The following is a 17,721-nucleotide window of genomic DNA, read 5'->3' as shown; positions in this document are numbered from 1 at the left end:
TGGAGGGATGGAGGAACGAATCAATGGCTAAATTATGAATGGTAAATAGATGAATAGATGGTGGGTGCTTAGGTGGTAAATGCATGGATAGATTGATGAATGGGCTAATGTATGTTAACCTTAAGCCATTTTCACTAGTTGGTGGCCTACTTCTCAAGCACCCCTCCACTAGGCTTCACTGGAAACAGTGAAGACTGGAAACACGTTAGTAGTGACCCTCAAGAAGAGCAGTTGTGGTCCTCTGAGGAAGTCTTGGATGAGCACAATCTCCTCTCCAGCGCCAGAGTTCCGATCAGTTAGTTTCATATCCTGGCATTGCATGACGCCTCAGGGAAGCTTTGGCCTGACAGTTTTCCCCAATGGTGTGGGAGAATTGTCTGTATTCTGTCAATCATATTTTAATAAAACGCTGATTGGCCAGGCAGGCAGTATAGGTGGGAAAGCCAGAAAGGAAGTAGAGGTGGAGCAAAGAGACTGGAAGTAGTCTGGAAAGCCGGAAGCTCCCTCCGCAGTTCTGCCCAGACCACCAGAGAGGAAAGATGTAAGCTGCCCAGCTGAGAAAGGTACTGAGCCATGTGGCTAACGTAGATAAGGATAAAGGAGTAACATAAGTTATAAGAACTAATAAGTAGCCTGACCTAATGGGCCAATCAGCTTTATAAATGATAGAGATCTCTGTGTGATTGATTTTCTCTGGGACTCGCTGGCTGTGCGGTACCGGGCGGGACAGAAACCCCAACAAGCCAGCCAGCCCTCACATTACACCCCAATTTCTGTAGAAAGTGAGGAACTTGAGGTGAACCTCACAGAGGAGACCTCTGAGAATAAAAAGGTCAGTAAACACTTGACATTCGTTTTGAAGCAGCTCTCAGTGCCTTGCGTCCACCATAACCATCACCATCAGTCGGAAGCAATGAAGCGACTTCCTTGCTTCCAGTCTCCCCTGTACTCTTTTCCTGTTAGCTTCATTTTTCTCAGGAAACTGTATCGAGTCCTTTCCACACAAAAGAACCTAATGAATGCACCAGACTGGAATTCCTTAAAATGTGTATTACACATTAGATTCTTCTCTGGATCCATTTCCTCAACTAAGTCGTATCCAAGAGTCAGAGTCTTCCCTTCTCCCTCTCTAAATGACACCTGCCACTTAAAGACTCCACTCTGGAGCCCCTCATCTGTAGGAAGCAAGCTCTTCCAGCTGCCCTCTGAGGTCATCTAATGCCATTCTTTTCAACCAGAAATTATTATGCTTGTAATTATTTTCTTAATTTGTTTTTTATGTATATGCATGTTTTGCCCATATACATATGTCCATATCTGTTACCATATGTATATGTATGTGAATGTCTGTGTACCATGTGTATGCGTAAGTACAGCTGAGGCTAGAGAAGGTATTGGAGGCTAGAGTTACTGATGGTTGTGAGCCACCACGTGGTTGCTGGGAACTGAACCCAGGCCCTATAGAACAACAGCCAGAACTCTCAACCACTGAGTCATCCCTCCAGCTCCTGTCCTTGCTATTCTCAAGTACAATGAGTCTGGCACCGCAACTATGTTATAAACGGCTCAAAAAGAGACTCCAGACACTGTTCCTGCCTGCTCTATACATCCAGCTCAAGACTCGGTCCACCTTACGGTTGTAGTATATTGGTAATTACAGTGTGTGCTGCAGCTAGATCTGAGTTCAAAGGTTAACGCACTCATCTGTTCCACAAGCACGCATGAATCGGATGTTACTTGTTAAATACTGCTGAAGCTCCAGGAATGGAACAAAGGACAGCTCAAAGTGTATTCGCTCTTGAGTTACTGCAGTGACGGAGGCAAGTGAGCAAACAACAAACTCTAAAAACGTACAAAGAAAAGAGCAAGATAGGAGGCAAGTTTGAAGTGGGAGAGACTGCAGTTGGATGTGGCTCGCAGAGGTACCCGCTGAACAGCTGGGGCGAGCGTAGTCATAGGAGTTTCAGGTGGCTTTGAGATGTCTTGAGTGAAGGCACAGCAAGTTAAGAGTTTCACTCCGGAGTGAACTCTGGGTTTCAGGTAAAGGAAACTGGCAGATGATGCTGGGTCAAGGTGGGCAGGGGCAAAGCAGAAGATGAGGTAAAGGAGAAAAGCATCCCTGCAGCACTGGATACAGGCTCCAGTAAGGGAGGCTGGGGTTTGGGGCTGAGGCTGTAGCTTTATTGGGAGAGTGTTTGCCCGGCATGCATTCTCTCTTCAACACCAGGTGAACCAGGAGTGGTGATGCCTGTAATCCCGGCACCCCTCCCCCCTCGAGGTGGAGGAAGCAGGAGGATGTGTTCATGAGCCCCTCCCACAAAACCAAGCCAGAACACGATGGAGTCTGAGACTGATACTGAGGGTGGGAAGGAGCCATGGGAACACTCACACGGAAGAACGTTAGAGTGAGATCTATTTGTTGTAGATCATCAGGTTTGGGCATGTGATGGCTTTATTGCCTTGAACCTGGAAGATCAAGCTTGGAAGCTATTTAAAAACTCTTATAAGAGGGACTGGAGAGAATGCTCAGAGGTTAAGATCATTGGCTACTTTTCCAGAGTTCTGAGTTCAAGTCCCAGCAACCAGATGGTGACTCAAAACCATCTGTAATGAGATCTGGTATCCTCTTCTAGTGGGCAAGCAGCACACTGTACATAATAAGTATTTTTTTTTTTTGAGACAGAGTTTCTTTGTAACTTTGAAGCCTGTCCTGGAACTCACTTGGAAGAGTAGGCAGGCCTCAAATTCATGGAGATCCACCTGTCTCTGCCTCCTGAGTGCTGGAATTAAAGGCATGCATCACCACCACCCAGCTCATAATAAATAACTTTAAAAAAGCAAACAACAACAACAACAACAAAACCTCCTACAAGAGAAGATGACACTTGCCCTTTAGAAGTAGGTGTCCAACCAGGAGATTTGCTTCCTACTTAAGTGGCCCCTGGCATATCTTTTCTGTTGTTGTCAATAAACATTCTTTATTTTTTCAAAATATTTTTATGCTCCAGCAATATTATATCTTATTTTTAATTTATTCTTTTCTCATATACCATCTCCTTTTACTCCCTGAGTTGCTTTTAAGATTAATTAAAGAAAAGATCGAACGTGAGCAAAGAACCTCTCTCACTGCAGACACTATGCAAAGGACACAACCATGGAAAAGGAGATGGTTTTAGCCATTTCTTTACTGGGAACTGGCATGTGCCCAACGGCACAGGTGGGCAGAAGTGTGGAGGAGGAAGGCAAGCCTAGATTGAGGGGTCTGCTGCATGACCTGTCACTCATTCTATTTTCCCTTTGACCTGCCCCCTCCCAGAGACTATGGTCGTTATTTTGCTTACTTCTGAGAATTTAAGTGAATTTACAGTGATTTCTTGTTCAGTAAGACTGGGTTTCTGAGATTCTGAACTACTCTGCTGGTTGGCTGGCCGTGAATCAGATCGTAGATGCTCCTGGTAGTACTATCCATTTTACCCCCGTGGACTATGGAGGGAACTAGGGCTTAGCTAAGAAGCCACACATGGGGAGCAAGGAAAGAGTGAGCTTTGCGCTTGGAGTTGTTTTGGGCTCAAATCCTGACCATGCTGTTTGCCAGATGTATAATTTGAATAAACCCCTCACAGGTAAACGGGACAGAGGGCCTGTCCTTCAGAGTTGTCGCCGGACGTACTGAAGGAATTTTAATGTGTGGTGCACGCACAGCAAACATTTAATGCCTGCCTTCTTTCACGCTTGCGTAGTACTTTCCAAACCACGAACTAACTCATAGTACTCATTTTGCCTAGGTTCTGGGTAGAGGTGATTGTTGTCTCAAGAAATGCTACACGTTATAGCAAGGCGCTTGCTAAAGAGAATTTTTTCCTAATACGTGGATACGACAAGTGAAAATCAGCGTGTTTGTCCTTAACGCGTAATTGAGAGGGACGAACTCTGGCTGTTAGCAGATACAGGATGGGAAGCAGAAGCCTCGGGAGACCTGTCAAGGGAGGCCCTTCTGTAACAATGCTAGGGTAATTAATTATTCAGAGCGCTGCCTCCTGGGCGAAAGAAAGCGTCCTTCAGTCTGTTTCACAGGATGTAGACCGACCTGTGCCAAGTCTTTTGACACTTCTGGAACTACCGCAGCTGTGAAGTGGGGCCCTGAGGAGGCTTAGAACAGAGATGTCTGGGTTTGAAGAGCCTTGTAAAAATCAGCTGCCTGCCCCCAGACAGTTGGCCACCTTCAGCTTAACAGAAACGTGAAGGGCTGGCAGTCTATCTTCACAGAGGTGGTCTGTAAGCCTTTCATTGTTACATTTGGATTCAAAGTATCTAGGGCCTTTTCCCCAGTGAGAAAGGTGGGATTTTACCCAGTAGTACATGAAGTTTTGAGTTAGAATGGTGGAAAACTTAAGTCTTTTGTTAGATCCTGGAATATAAAGTTTTTGTTTTTGTTTTTTTAACCATTTTGAGGTGGCAGCGGGGGCAGGGTGGTGGTGGTGAAGATATATCAGGTCTTGGCATAAAATTGTACCAAAGACGATCATATACTTAATCCCTACAGAGAGGTTGTGCTTTGGTGTTTTTCAAGACTTCCAAATATTGTAAAATAATAATAATAATAATAATAATGGCTACAGAAGGGCCATTCAGCTGCTGATGACTCTTCACTGCCAAACCAGCAAATTTTATCCTTCCTGAAGATAAAAAATGCTTTCCACTGACAGAAATAAAGATCACATGTTTGGACTTCTATCATATAGTATCAAGTCTTACAGATTGATTCTGTAGCAAGTCCCTTTAAGGCAATGTGGCAAGTCCTTTGAACCAGGCCAGTGCAAACTGTTAGCTGATAAAAGGTGTTTCTGGCTAAGAAGTAGAAAAACGCTGCCACTGCCATGTTAGTCCGCAGATGAAAGCAAGCTGTCCTAGGGATGTCTTATTGAAGCCCTTTTACCCCTATGTACGACAGAGCAATGGGAGTAGACGTTGATTTAGTTCCCCCAGAAAGCATCTCCCAGGGACACCTTGAAAGCGTTGAAGGTGACTAGTAATCAAGCCAAGGGAGGGAGCCATCCGGCTGGGTCTGATCTCTCTGTGGACAAACTGAAGAACTAAGACTCTGAACTCACCACAAGCTGGTAGCCCACCATCCACTCACTGAATGCTTTCTGTGCGAGCCCCTGTGAGGATGCTAAGGATTCGGAAATACTAGATGCTTGGTGCAGTGTGGGAAAGAAAAATGCAAGCAAACTCCAAAACATTGGCAGGAATGAATAAGAAATAGCAAGGACTCAGAGAAGAGATGCTTTTTGCTAGAGTAGATGGTGTTTACACGGAGTCTTCCAGGACTCAGCCTGTTGGTGAAACAGAAACGGCATAAGCAAGGTATCAACTCCTGTGCAGGGTTCTCAGGGACCTCAAATCAGGTTTCATTCCAGCATCTGAGAGGGCAAATGGAAACATTTTTAAAAGACAGATGCTGTATTCATGGAGGCATGAGTAATTATCTTGAAAATACAAGGAATAAAATCTGCTCGGAATGAGAAGTTGTTCCATTCGAGCTGATCCTCAAAGGGGTAGGGTCTAACAAGCTGTTAGGGAAGGCAATGCATCTCATGAGCAAAGACGACCTCTGCTCAGTAAATAACAGGGGTTCTTGGGTGGCTAAAGCTGACATTTACAGCAGAGCATACCTCATACTGTCACAGTCTTTATTTACTTATTGTATGATGCGGGAGAATTGTCTGTATTCTGTCAGTCATATTTTAATAAAATGCTGATTGGCCAGGCAGGCAGTATAGGCGGGAAAGCCAGACAGGAAGTAGGAGTGGAGCAAAGAGACTGGGAGTATTCTGGAAGCAGAGCTCCCTCAGCACTCCTGCGCAGAACACCGAAGAGGCAACATGTAAGCTGTCACACTGAGAAAGGTACTGAGCCCATGTGGCTAACATAGATCAGAATAATGGGTTAAGATAATTTATAAGAGTTAACAAGAAGCCTGACCTAATGAGCCAATCAGCTTTATAACTTATAGAGATCTCTGTGTGGTTGATTTTCCTTGGGGTATGCCAGCTCTGGGGTACCGGGCGGGACGGAAACCCCAACAAGCTGGCCCTCATGTTACAATTGTATATACAGTATTCTATCGACATGCATGCCTGCAGGCCAGAAGAAGGCACCAGATCTCATTCCAGATGGTTGTGAGCCACCATGTGGTTGCTGGGAATTGAACTCAGGACCTTTAGTTGAGCAGGCAGTGCTCTTAACCACTGGGCCATCTCCCCAGCCACCTGTCATAGTCTTTTCAGCTATGCTGTAATTCCTAGGCTACATTCTACAAAATAAATATATCACTGATATAGGCTCCAGTGAACCCACTATGAAGAGGTAATGCACACAAATAATAATGACTGCACCAAGCAATTTCCTAATCTTCGGTGAACACAAAACTAAGTTCTTCCCTCTAGTTTGCACTCTAGTTTAGGAAATGGACAATAAAACATTACAAGCAAATAACTGCACGTTAGTGTCTGACACTATGAAGTGCAAAGAATAGCCCAGGGCTGAAGACAGCAGTGGAATTATACTAAAAAGTGAGGAAGGATGTCTAGATTATATCTAAGGCAAGAACTGAGTTTAGAAACATAGTTACAAACACAGGAATCTCCTTTTCTAAGTAGGAAATCTCAATTCTAGCTTTCACTTTAGTATTTTTCTAAATTAAAAAAACAATATGTGTATGGGTATTTAGTCTGCATTGTGTACATTCCTGGTGGCCCTGGAGTCCAGAAAAGAGCATCTGGTCCTCTGGAACTGAGGTGTAGATGGTGTGAGCTGCTCTGTGGGGGCAGGGAGTTAACCAAGTCCTCTGGAGCAACAGCCAGTGTCTCTAACGACTGAGTAGTCTCCCCAGGCCAGCTTTAGCATTTTCTAACTGAATGGCCTGAATAAATTTCTTTTTAATTTTTAAAAAATGATTTATTTTTATTTTATGTCCATTGGTATTTTGCCTGCATGAGAGCCTGTGTGTGAGTGTCGGACTCCCTGAACTAGAGCTACAGACATGTGTGAGCTGCCATGTGGGTGCTGGAAATCTAACCCAAGCCCTCTGGAAGAGTAGCCAGTGCTCTTAAGCCTTAAGCCATCTCTCCAGCCCCCAGAAATTCCTTTTAAACCCACAGACACACGGCCAGTTGCCACACAAAGTCCAAGAGCTTTCTAGGGAGTTGGGGATAGTAACTATGTTGAGAGATTAGATTAACATTAGTTGCCAATGGTATTTCTGTAAATACACTATTCACTTCCAAAATTATAACCATAGCTCAGCTCTAACATTCTGTAGATTCCTTTCTAGGGTGCTAACCCAATGAGCTTCCTTTTTCTAGGTATTTCTACCTCACACTCCCTAACAGAGGACTATGGTGCCCACAGTTTTACTCAGAGGCAATGTTTGGGCTCTGTTTAGCTTGAACTTAAATCCGAAATGTTCTCCTAAATGATAGTACCTGATATTTATCATTTATTAAGTGCCCCAATGTGACAATTAATTTGTAGAAATTAAAACAGCCTTACATGATTCATTGATCACTCTATCTCTGGGGCCTAGCAACGTCTGCTACATAACAGATGTGATAAATATTTCAATGAGCCTCAGGAAGGGGAGGAATTACCTGGGGAAATCAATAGCAGAAAAGCCCTTGAAACAAGACATATACAAAAAAGTATTTATCATTGTCTCCTCCCAAAAAGAAATCTCCCTTAAAATGAACTGTGGAAGGCAAACCCTTGAAGAGTCCACGAATAAGAATATAAAAAATGTAGATTCCAGAAATAAGAATGTAGATATAAAGAAATACAATGCTGTAAGACTAGGAGAATGAGATCAGGTTGTCAGCAGCTTTCTCAGCAGCTTAAGAATTAACTCTTAACAGCGGGTTACTCCGTTTTACAACCCCTAGTGATGCGGGAGAATTATCTGCATTCTGTCAATCATGTATTTTAATAAAACACTGACTGGCCAGGCAGGAAGTGTAGGCGGGAAAACCAGACAGGAGAATTCTGGGAAGCAGGAAGCTCCCTCCGCAGTTCTGCCCAGACCACCAGAGAGGAAAGATGTAAGCTGCCCCACTGGAAAAGGTACTGAGCCATGTGCTAACGTAGATAAGGATAATGGGGTAACATAAGTTATAAGAGCTTATAAGTAGCCTGACCTAATGGGCCAATCAGCTTTATAAATTATAGAGATCTCTGTGTGATTGATTTTCTTTGGAACTTGCCGGCTGTAGGGTACTGGGTGGGACAGAAACCCCAACAAGCCAGCCCTCATGTTACAGATGGCGCCCACGTGGACAATTGCATCCACATAAAGCCTGAGAAAGTTTGGGAAAGAATAGAGTAAAGCATGTTTTCTTGGTAGCAGCAATTTCTCAGGTCTGCTCTGCTTGCTAGAGGCAAGCAAGCGCTCTCATCTAAGAGAGGCTTCCTGACTCAGCTTTAGCTGCAAAACTTTGTAGCTCATTAAGAGGTCCTGCCACGAAACACTTAAACGGTGTTGGTGAAAAGCTGAATGCATGCTTTTCGGGTTTTCAGCTGTAGCAGGAAAAAAGCTGTGCTGTTTTAAAATGCTGGCTTTCTGGACTGTCCTGCCAGGGCAAACTCTGACTCTTTCAGGCAGGCAGTCCGACTGAGTGTGGTCTGTGAGCGGAATGTTGCAGCTTGCTTGCTGGCAGGGACCTTGAAACGCCATAGAGTTGTGGCAATAAAAATGGCTGCAGTCGGTACCTCAGCCATGAGGCTGGAAAGCTAAGGAATGGGCTAATTCCAGCTGTAAAAGCCACAGTTTTAGTCCTCTCCTTAAAGACTCATATGGTCAGAAAAAGAGAGATATACAGTAAAGAGAGATTCAAAGACGAAGAAAACCTCTAAATGGTTTACAGTGTGTTAAAAATATATGCAGGCTAAAAGGTTAAAGTCATTAAAAATAAAAAAGAAAGAAAGGGAGATATAGGGTGTGGTGGTACATAATTTTAATCCCAATGCCCGGGAGGTAGAGGTAGATTGACCTCTGAGACTTCAAGGGGCAGAGGTAGTTGACCTCTGTGACTTCAAGGTGTGGTAGCACACACCTTTAATCCCAATGCCTGGGAGGCAGAGACAGACAGATCTCTGTGAGTTCAAGGTGTGGTAGCAAATACCTTTGAGCCCAGCACTGGGGAGGCAGAGACAGAGGGATCTCTGTGAGTTCAAGGACAGCCTGGTCTACAGAGTTATTCCAGGACAAAGATATATACAGAGAACCTGTCTCAAAAAGCCAAAAGTTAAAAGTAAAAATAAAAGAAATAAAGGTTGAAATAAAGCTGCATAAAGATGGAAAATACACAGAGAATCTTGATACTGTATGCTTTTATGCTCTCTTTTAATTGTTTGAATGTTGAGGAAGGAGCAACAGTCGCCAAAAGACATTTGCTTATAAATGCTGCAGTATTAATCCAAGATAGGTATTTTGAAAATACTTTGGCTTTAAAATTGAAGTCAAAAGGTATGTTACTTTGGAGAAGAGATTTTGCTTTTGTTTCCACAGAAAATGAGAGGCTGTGGATTCATTCTGAGTTAAGAAAAATCCAGTTTGACAAAGGACGACCACCCGAGAAATCCCCGGTAGGAACAGATGGCCTGGATGTCAGAGTTCTACATCCAGAACTGATTCAAGACTGCTGCCTGAAATGATTGAGACTCACAGGATACTCCAGTCTGGACTTGACTATAACTCTAAATTTTCTTTAGGTCCCCATAAGATTATCAGCACCCCCAACCAGCAGGAAGTAGCCTGAAATACTATGGCCACATTCCCAACAAATGGACTATGGGTATTTTCCTTTGTTAAAAAAAAAAAAGAGGGAAATGATGCGGGAGAATTATCTGTATTCTGTCAATCATGTATTTTAATAAAACGCTGATTGGCCAGGCAGGAAGTATAGGCGGGAAAACCAGACAGGAAGTAGAGGTGATGCAATGAGAACAGGAGAATTCTGGGAAGCAGGAAGCTTCCTCTGCCATTCCTGTGCAGACCACCGAAGAGGCAGCATGTAACCTGCCCAGCTGAGAAAGGTACTGAACCGTGTGGCTAACGTAGATAATGATAATGGATTAATATAAATTACAAGAACTAATAAGGAGCCTGACCTAATGGGCCAATCAGTTTATAATCTTATGGAGTCCTGTGTGTGATTTTCTTTGGGCTTGTCAGCTGTGGGGTACTGGGTGGGACAGAAACCCCAAGAAACCGTCCCCTCGTGTTACACCCTAGCTCTGTTTACAAGGCCGAAGCATCTCTCTGCAAACTGAAGGCTAGCCCTAAGATAAGACCCCGGCCACCTGTGATTAACGATGGATATGAGCTGAGCTAACTTTTAGGAGGTGGATATACATGACCTCTGGGTTATGCATTATCCCTGCTACATGAAACTGGTAGCATCACAGGGGAGAGCACAGAGCTTCAGTAAACACCACCTGGAAATATCAGGGAAGACAATAGACTAAATACAAACATGAGTTTAACTGAAACATTCTTAATGAAGATTGTAAAGTAAGGCAATCTGTATCTGAATTTTACCTCAAGATTCTAAAAATTCCTTTGTTCAGACTTGTTCAGGCTTGGTGTCCCTTACTATAAAAAGGTGGGTTCAGAAACCGGCCTTTGCCACAGCCTTACAAATCCATCTCTGGCTGTGATCTCATTAGCTGATAAGCTTTTTGTGCCCCACGGTGTTTTTCTTATTTTAATTTTTAAATTTTTTTCTGGAATAAAGTTTGCTTCTGGTTCATTTGACTTGGTGGTCTGTCCCCATCTTTGCACAACAACCTTGTGGACCCAACACCCTAAGAACATCAGACTGACCTCACGAAACCTATAGTAGATATGTCATAGCAGGGCTCAGGGTGGAGGAAATAGGAAGAAACCCATTTCCAGGGCCCAAGTAGCTAGAGCCAGATTTTTTCCACAGAGTAATTGAAAGACAACACAATAAAAAGATGGACTCAAATTTAAACAATAATTCATGAGGGAAGTCTATTCACAGTGTCATGAGCCTATCAGCAGGGAACTACAACATAGAAGAATTTGAGTAATAGCCCGAACAACAAAAGACACCAGGAAGAGGAAGTGAAAGCTGGTAACAGCCTGTATAGACTAATGTCCACAGAAGATTTATAAGTATTCCAGATGAGCCATTCCCAACCCACTTTGTTGCTCCATTTCATAAAATCTCAGTGTTAAGAAAAGCCTCTCCACCAGCACAAAGAATTCCAATCAAACCAAATTAAACTAAATTAAGATGATCATGTTTAATAAATGTTGCATTCTCGGGTAGCTGAGGGAGCATGGCAAGGGAGAGAGAGAAACAGAGGGGAGACCCACACAAATCCAAAACCACGTGTTCCTCTTTCCGGCTTGACCTTAAATACCTTGTGGGGTCAGCGCTTGGCAGGTTGGGAGTGACACGTCTAACTCAGTATTACATTCCAGCCTCTTTGGATACAGGGTGTTAGAGGACTGGGGTCTCACTTTTGACCAAACATCCAGGATTATAGCTATTAAGTATTTCCCTGGAATGCCTGATTCTAAGCTATTAGCCCAGAAAAAAGGACAAATCGAGATAAATCAGAAGACTTGGAAACTATATTTTCAGGTTTTTTTTTGAGACAGAAATTCTCTGTGTAGCCCTGGCTGTCTGGAACTCACTCTGTAGACTACACTGGCCGCAAATTCAGAAATCTGTCTGCCTCTGCCTTTCAAGTGCTGGGATAAAGGTGTGGGCCACCATGGCCCAGAAACACTTGGAAATTTTTAATGGGATATTTTCCTAAATATTTAAAACTTGGCACCAGAGTTGATAGGAACTTTGCACAGAACCTAGCTGAGTACCTGGCACACAACTGGCACACAATGCATGCCAGTTTCCCCTCTTCCTTGGCAACCTGGGTGGTCTCTACTTAATGGCTATCAATAATAGCAATGTTAGGGGACATTTGTATACTGATTCTTAAAAAAATGTGGCTGTTTTCATTTTCTTGAGTATATTTCTGGAAGCAGGATTACTCAATAGCTGTAATCATTTGAAAAACTACGAGACTTTTCCAAAGTGTCTTCTCACACTTCTACCACAGCGGGTTATAAAGTTCCATTTCATGCTTTTGGTTCTACTTTCTGAAGTGTAACCATCCTAGTGATTGTAAAGTAGGAACTGCCGGTGGCTTGGTTTATATTTTCCCAGTTGACATAATGATTGAGAAATTTTTCATATGCTCATTGGCCATTTTTTTAAAGTCTTCTTTGGAGCAATGTCAATTTAGTTATTTTGCTTATTCTTAAAATGACCTTTTTTACTACTGAATTGTAACAGTTCTCTGTACAGGTCCTTTACAGCTATGTTTTTTTTTTTTTAATGTTTTTTCTCATTACTTTCACTGTCATTTGAAACTAATTTTGATAATATCCAGTTATTTTATGCATATGTCTTAATGTCCTATCTAAGAAGCCCTTGCCTAACAATAACAACAACAACAACAACAAAAACCCAAAGATTTTCGCCTCTTTTCAGAATTTTAAATTATGTATATATGGGTGTACGCGCATGTGTGTAAGTACTTGAAGATGTCAGGTTTTGGATCCCCTAGGCCTGGAGTTATAGGTGCTTGTGAGTTACCCCACATGGGTGCTAGGAACTGGATTCCAGTTCTTTGTAAGAGCAGTTAAGTGCTCTTACTTGCTGAGCCATCTCTCTAGCCTTCCGCCTATTTTCGCCTACAGTTTTAGATCTCAAGTCATTGATTCATTTTGCATCTTAAACATATGAGGGCAATCATGCCTCCAAAGGACTACTCTTGTAGATCCTAAGAAGGCCCTAGCCCCAGGATTTCACTCTTGTATTATCTACCCCGATCATCATGCCAGCCAGTGTGCAGTGGCCAGTGTGATGACTACATTTAAGGTCCCTTTGACACATGCCTCTCTGCCCAGTAGACCGTGATGTCTGACGAGTAGAGTGAAAAGAACCCCCAGTGATCTTAAGGCCAACCAAGTTTGTCCTATGGAAGTTCCCACGACATGGAAGAATTGTTCTAAGATAAGCCATCAATGGCTTGCCTTGCTCTTCTTGGTTGACTCGTATTCACTGTCAGAGCCGGTCCATTGGCAGGTGAGATAAGGCCAGCACTAAGAAGACTGACCCAGTGTTCTAATCTTCTCTCCTTGGGACAGAAGTGGGAACTGCCTTGAGTGGAGGCAGGTTGCCCTTCTTCAGAGCAATGATTGATAGGACTCCCCCTCTAGAACACCTGCACCCCTCAGTTAATTATTGTTTCTTTTCTCTCTTGAGGTCCCTCATACTGAGCTTGCTCCTGCTGCATTTCTGATCTGGACCTCTGTAGTATCTAGAATGTCTCTGCAAACCTAATTTCTAGAGTTAACTACTCTACCCAGTCTGCTAAACAATAGATCATTTGTTTCTGTCCCGCGCTACCGTCTCGCCAGCAAGAACCACACGGAACACTAGGATCCTTCTGCAGAATAGCTTTATGTCTCTTGGGAGCAGAGCATAAGCCAACACGGCCGTGGGGACCCAGATAAGATGGAACCCATCCCTTATAAAGGAAACAGACCCTGCCCTGGACGTGTCATTCCCGGATTGGCTGACTGCTCCCAGTCCCAGGTGAAACCTCGGGAGTAGGCAGGGACGCAGCGGTAGAGAGTTACAAAGCACGTGCGCTGAGATTAAAGGCGTGTGCCGCCACACCTTGGGGTCACAGAGGTCAATCTCTACCTTTGTTCCTAGAAGCAATGGAGAATGTGGTCCGGCCCTCCACATATCCCCCTTTTTTTACTTCTTTGCAGAAAGGCAACTCCCTAGGAAGGTAAAGATAGAGGTCGCACTTCCCAAAATGAAAACATAAAAATGGGCTTACACGGAATCTGTCCCTAGGCTCATGACACCTGGAACCTATCCGGCCTGCCCTCTGCCATTTTTCTGGGAAAGGGAATATACAGCAGAAAACCCTTAAGCAGAGCGACTTATCTCTCAGAGAGGGCCATTCTCTGTGCGATGCTCTTCAGCTCGACAACCTTCAGGGCTAGCTAAGCCAAGCACTCCACCCTGTGCAATGGACCACAGTCCTAGGGGTGCAGGAGCTGGTTGACTTAAACCCTACTGCTTTAGATAACCACACATCAGTAGAGGCCCCCTGTTTCAGGGCAGCCAGCGCTTGTGCAATAACCACTTTGTCCCTACAATTTTAGGATTTGAGTCAGCAGACCATCCATAGGAAAAACACTAATCCATAGCATAGGACTGTTCCAAAACATTTCCACCCCCACCCATTCTTTGAAGTAGGGGAATGAGAGACACGGCCCAGGACTGAAGTCCTACGGCCAAGCTTATAAATCATCTCTAGGACAGTAGGGAGGGGGCCCAAAATCTTATTGGTTGTAAAAAATCGGGGAGACACAGCCATCCTATGGTTGACTGGTAACAACTTCAGGAAGGCTAAGAGTGTCCTCCATCGATGCTCTGTCATCCATCCGCAAAATGGCAGGAGGAACAGCAGCCAGGTCCTCAGGCGAATCCGTGTGTTGTGGATCACTCTTCACTGTTCGGGTCAATCGCTCTGGCAGCCAGAATGGGCTTTCTTGATCCTGTGGGAAAACACAAACAGCTCCCCTGGATCTCAATAAGATGGGATCCGGGCCTTTCCATTCATTAGAAAGCACACTTACAGCTGTATCGGCTATCTGGCGGTAGGCGCCGTAAGGGTAGTTTGTCTGGGCAGCGGCATAGTGCCCTCGCCCAGTCAGGAGGTCAAATGTCCATTGCTGTTGTTCTGGAATTAAGGCCTGAGCGTTAGCTCTGGCCTGTTCCTGGGCTACCTCGTGCCACAGCGCTTTCCATTCCAAATATTGACCCATGCTGATGAGCGATGCTTTTGCAACTGTTTCCCAGTCCGCTGGAGTCATGGCAGACAAGGCCAATCTATCCAACTGGGCTAAGGTAAAATTAGCAGTCACTCCATACTTTCTGACTGACTCTGCTAACTCTTTGATTTGGTTGTACTCCACAGGTGCATGTAATCGCCCGTTTTCCCCTTCATAAACGGGGAAAGCCAAGTGTAGCTTTCTCTTGACCTTATCAGGGATAAATGAAAAGGTCTTTGGCCCAAGGCTTTCCTCATAAGGAGGCGCCGAAGGGGCAATTGAGGGAAGGTGTAGCCTATAATGAGGCGGATGGACCGTTTGGGATAACCTCATGGCCCTGCCGTTGGCTAATTCTACTTCCTCCTCTGTATCCATTTCTCCTTCCTCTTCTTCTGCAGAAAACTTTTGGCCTTGTGGGCCAATATTCTCCCCCATTTCTACTTCCTTAGAATTCCTGGAGGGTCCTTTTTCCTTAATTTTTTCTCTCACGCGCGCGTCTAACCTCCCACTGCATTCAGTTTCTGATATTCTGTCCTGAATTTCCTCCGCCCTTGCAACAACCGCTTGGCAAGATTCATCTTTTAAGCAATTTTTGATGGAAAATAAGAGAATTGCTAAGATAAGCATCAAGGCCTGTATGAAACCTTCCCAATGCGGAGACAAGTCGAGCTCAAAACCGAAAAATCCAGGAACAGACATTACCTCTCTGATATGCAGACCCTGCAGTTCTGAATCCTTCCTGAATCCAAAGTGAATCCAAGAGATCCCCGTCGGTGCGGTGGTCAGGATTCCTCGGCGTCCCGAGGGCTTCGGCACCAGATGTCCCGCGCTACCGTCTCGCCAGCAAGAACCACACGGAACACTAGGATCCTTCTGCAGAATAGCTTTATGTCTCTTGGGAGCAGAGCATAAGCCAACACGGCCGTGGGGACCCAGATAAGATGGAACCCATCCCTTATAAAGGAAACAGACCCTGCCCTGGACGTGTCATTCCCGGATTGGCTGACTGCTCCCAGTCCCAGGTGAAACCTCGGGAGTAGGCAGGGACGCAGCGGTAGAGAGTTACAAAGCACGTGCGCTGAGATTAAAGGCGTGTGCCGCCACACCTTGGGGTCACAGAGGTCAATCTCTACCTTTGTTCCTAGAAGCAATGGAGAATGTGGTCCGGCCCTCCACATGTTTCCATCTTAGAAAAACATCTTAAAAAAACAAATAAACTCTTCAAGAGTCTTAAGAGTCTTTCTAGCAGAGGTAGTCATAGACAGGAAAGAGAACCAAATCTGATGTTCTCTCATTATCCGGCTACTAAAATGCAAATACCACCCTTGTCTAATGTCTTATAACTACTGCCTCACTTGCTCAAAGATCCAACCTATTCTAAATACCATAGTTTCTGTACTATTCTTGGTTATGAGGGCAAAAATGGGGCAGACTGAATGAACCAAGAACCCGAAACCGGACAATTCTATTCCTACCTCTGCGGTCCACCAGTTGCATGGCTGATTGGTAATGATGTGGCTGTGACTCAAGGATAGTATAGACCTAGTTGTGTGTATTATATCACTGTCAGCCTCTCCCCACAACTGGCAATCCATGCACGCATCAAGCCCTAAATCTGAAATGTTGCTGGTTACCAATATAGGTCAGTAGACATTTGAAGAATTTATCTACTAGGAGCACTCTTGCTACTGGGTGTACTTAAAAAAGGAAAAACAAAATGTCATTCTTATGGGAACATCCAAAAGTTCCAGCAGCATTTATAGAGACTTCCCCCCACTGAACTGTTTTCATACTGGTTAAAGAGCAATTGATCATAAATGTGAGGGCACATTTCTAGTCTTGAGTCTATCCAACTGATTTAACACTTATCCACACTTCTACCCTTACAGCAGTACAACAAATTATACAGCTTTGTAGTAAATTATGACATCAGGAAGAATGAATTCTTTTCATTTATTTATCTATTTATTTATTAAAAATTTCCACCTCCTCCCCTCCTCCCACTTTTCCTCCCCCTAATTTTCCAGGTCAAAGAGCAGTCAGGGTTCCCTACGCTATGGGAAGTCCAAGGTCCTCCCCGTTCCCCCCAGGTCCAGGAAGGTGAGCATCCAAACAGACAAGCTCCCACAAAGCCCATTCATGCAGTAGAATCAAAGTCCAGCGCCATTGTCCTTGGCTTCTTAGTCAGCCTCCACCATCAGCCACATTCAGAGAGTCTGGCTCGATTACATGCTCCATCAGTCCCACTTCAACTGACCTTGGTGATCTCTCATTAGATCTGTCCCACTGTCTCAGTGGGTGAACACACTCCCCGCGGTCCTGACCTCCCTGCTCATGTTCTCCCTCCTTCTGCTCCTCATCAGGACCTTGGGAGCTCAGTCCAGAGCTCCAATGTGGGTCTCTGTCTCCATCTCCATTCATTACCATATGAAGGTTCTATGGTAATATGCAAGATATTCATCAGTGTGGCTATAGGAGAAGGCCAATTCAGGCACCCTTTCCTCTGCTGCTCAAGGAACAAGCTGGGGACATCTCCTTGGACACCTGGGAACCCCTCTAGAGTCAAGTCTCTTGCCAACCCTAAAATGGCTCCCTTAATTAAGATATATACTTCTCTGCTCCCACATCCACCCCTCCTTCATCCCAACCCTCCCATTCCTTCAAGTTCTCCCCATCCTCTCCTTCTCTCCCCCCATCTCTCCTTATCCCCACCTCATCCCCATCCCCGTGCTCCCAACCCCTGCCCGGCAATTTTGTCAACTTCCAATATCCAG

Source organism: Myodes glareolus, chromosome 6 (assembly GCF_982192425.1).
Source record: "Myodes glareolus chromosome 6, mMyoGla1.1, whole genome shotgun sequence".
In the NCBI taxonomy this organism is placed as follows: domain Eukaryota; kingdom Metazoa; phylum Chordata; class Mammalia; order Rodentia; family Cricetidae; genus Myodes; species Myodes glareolus.
Note: the sequence above shows the minus strand (reverse complement) of the source record.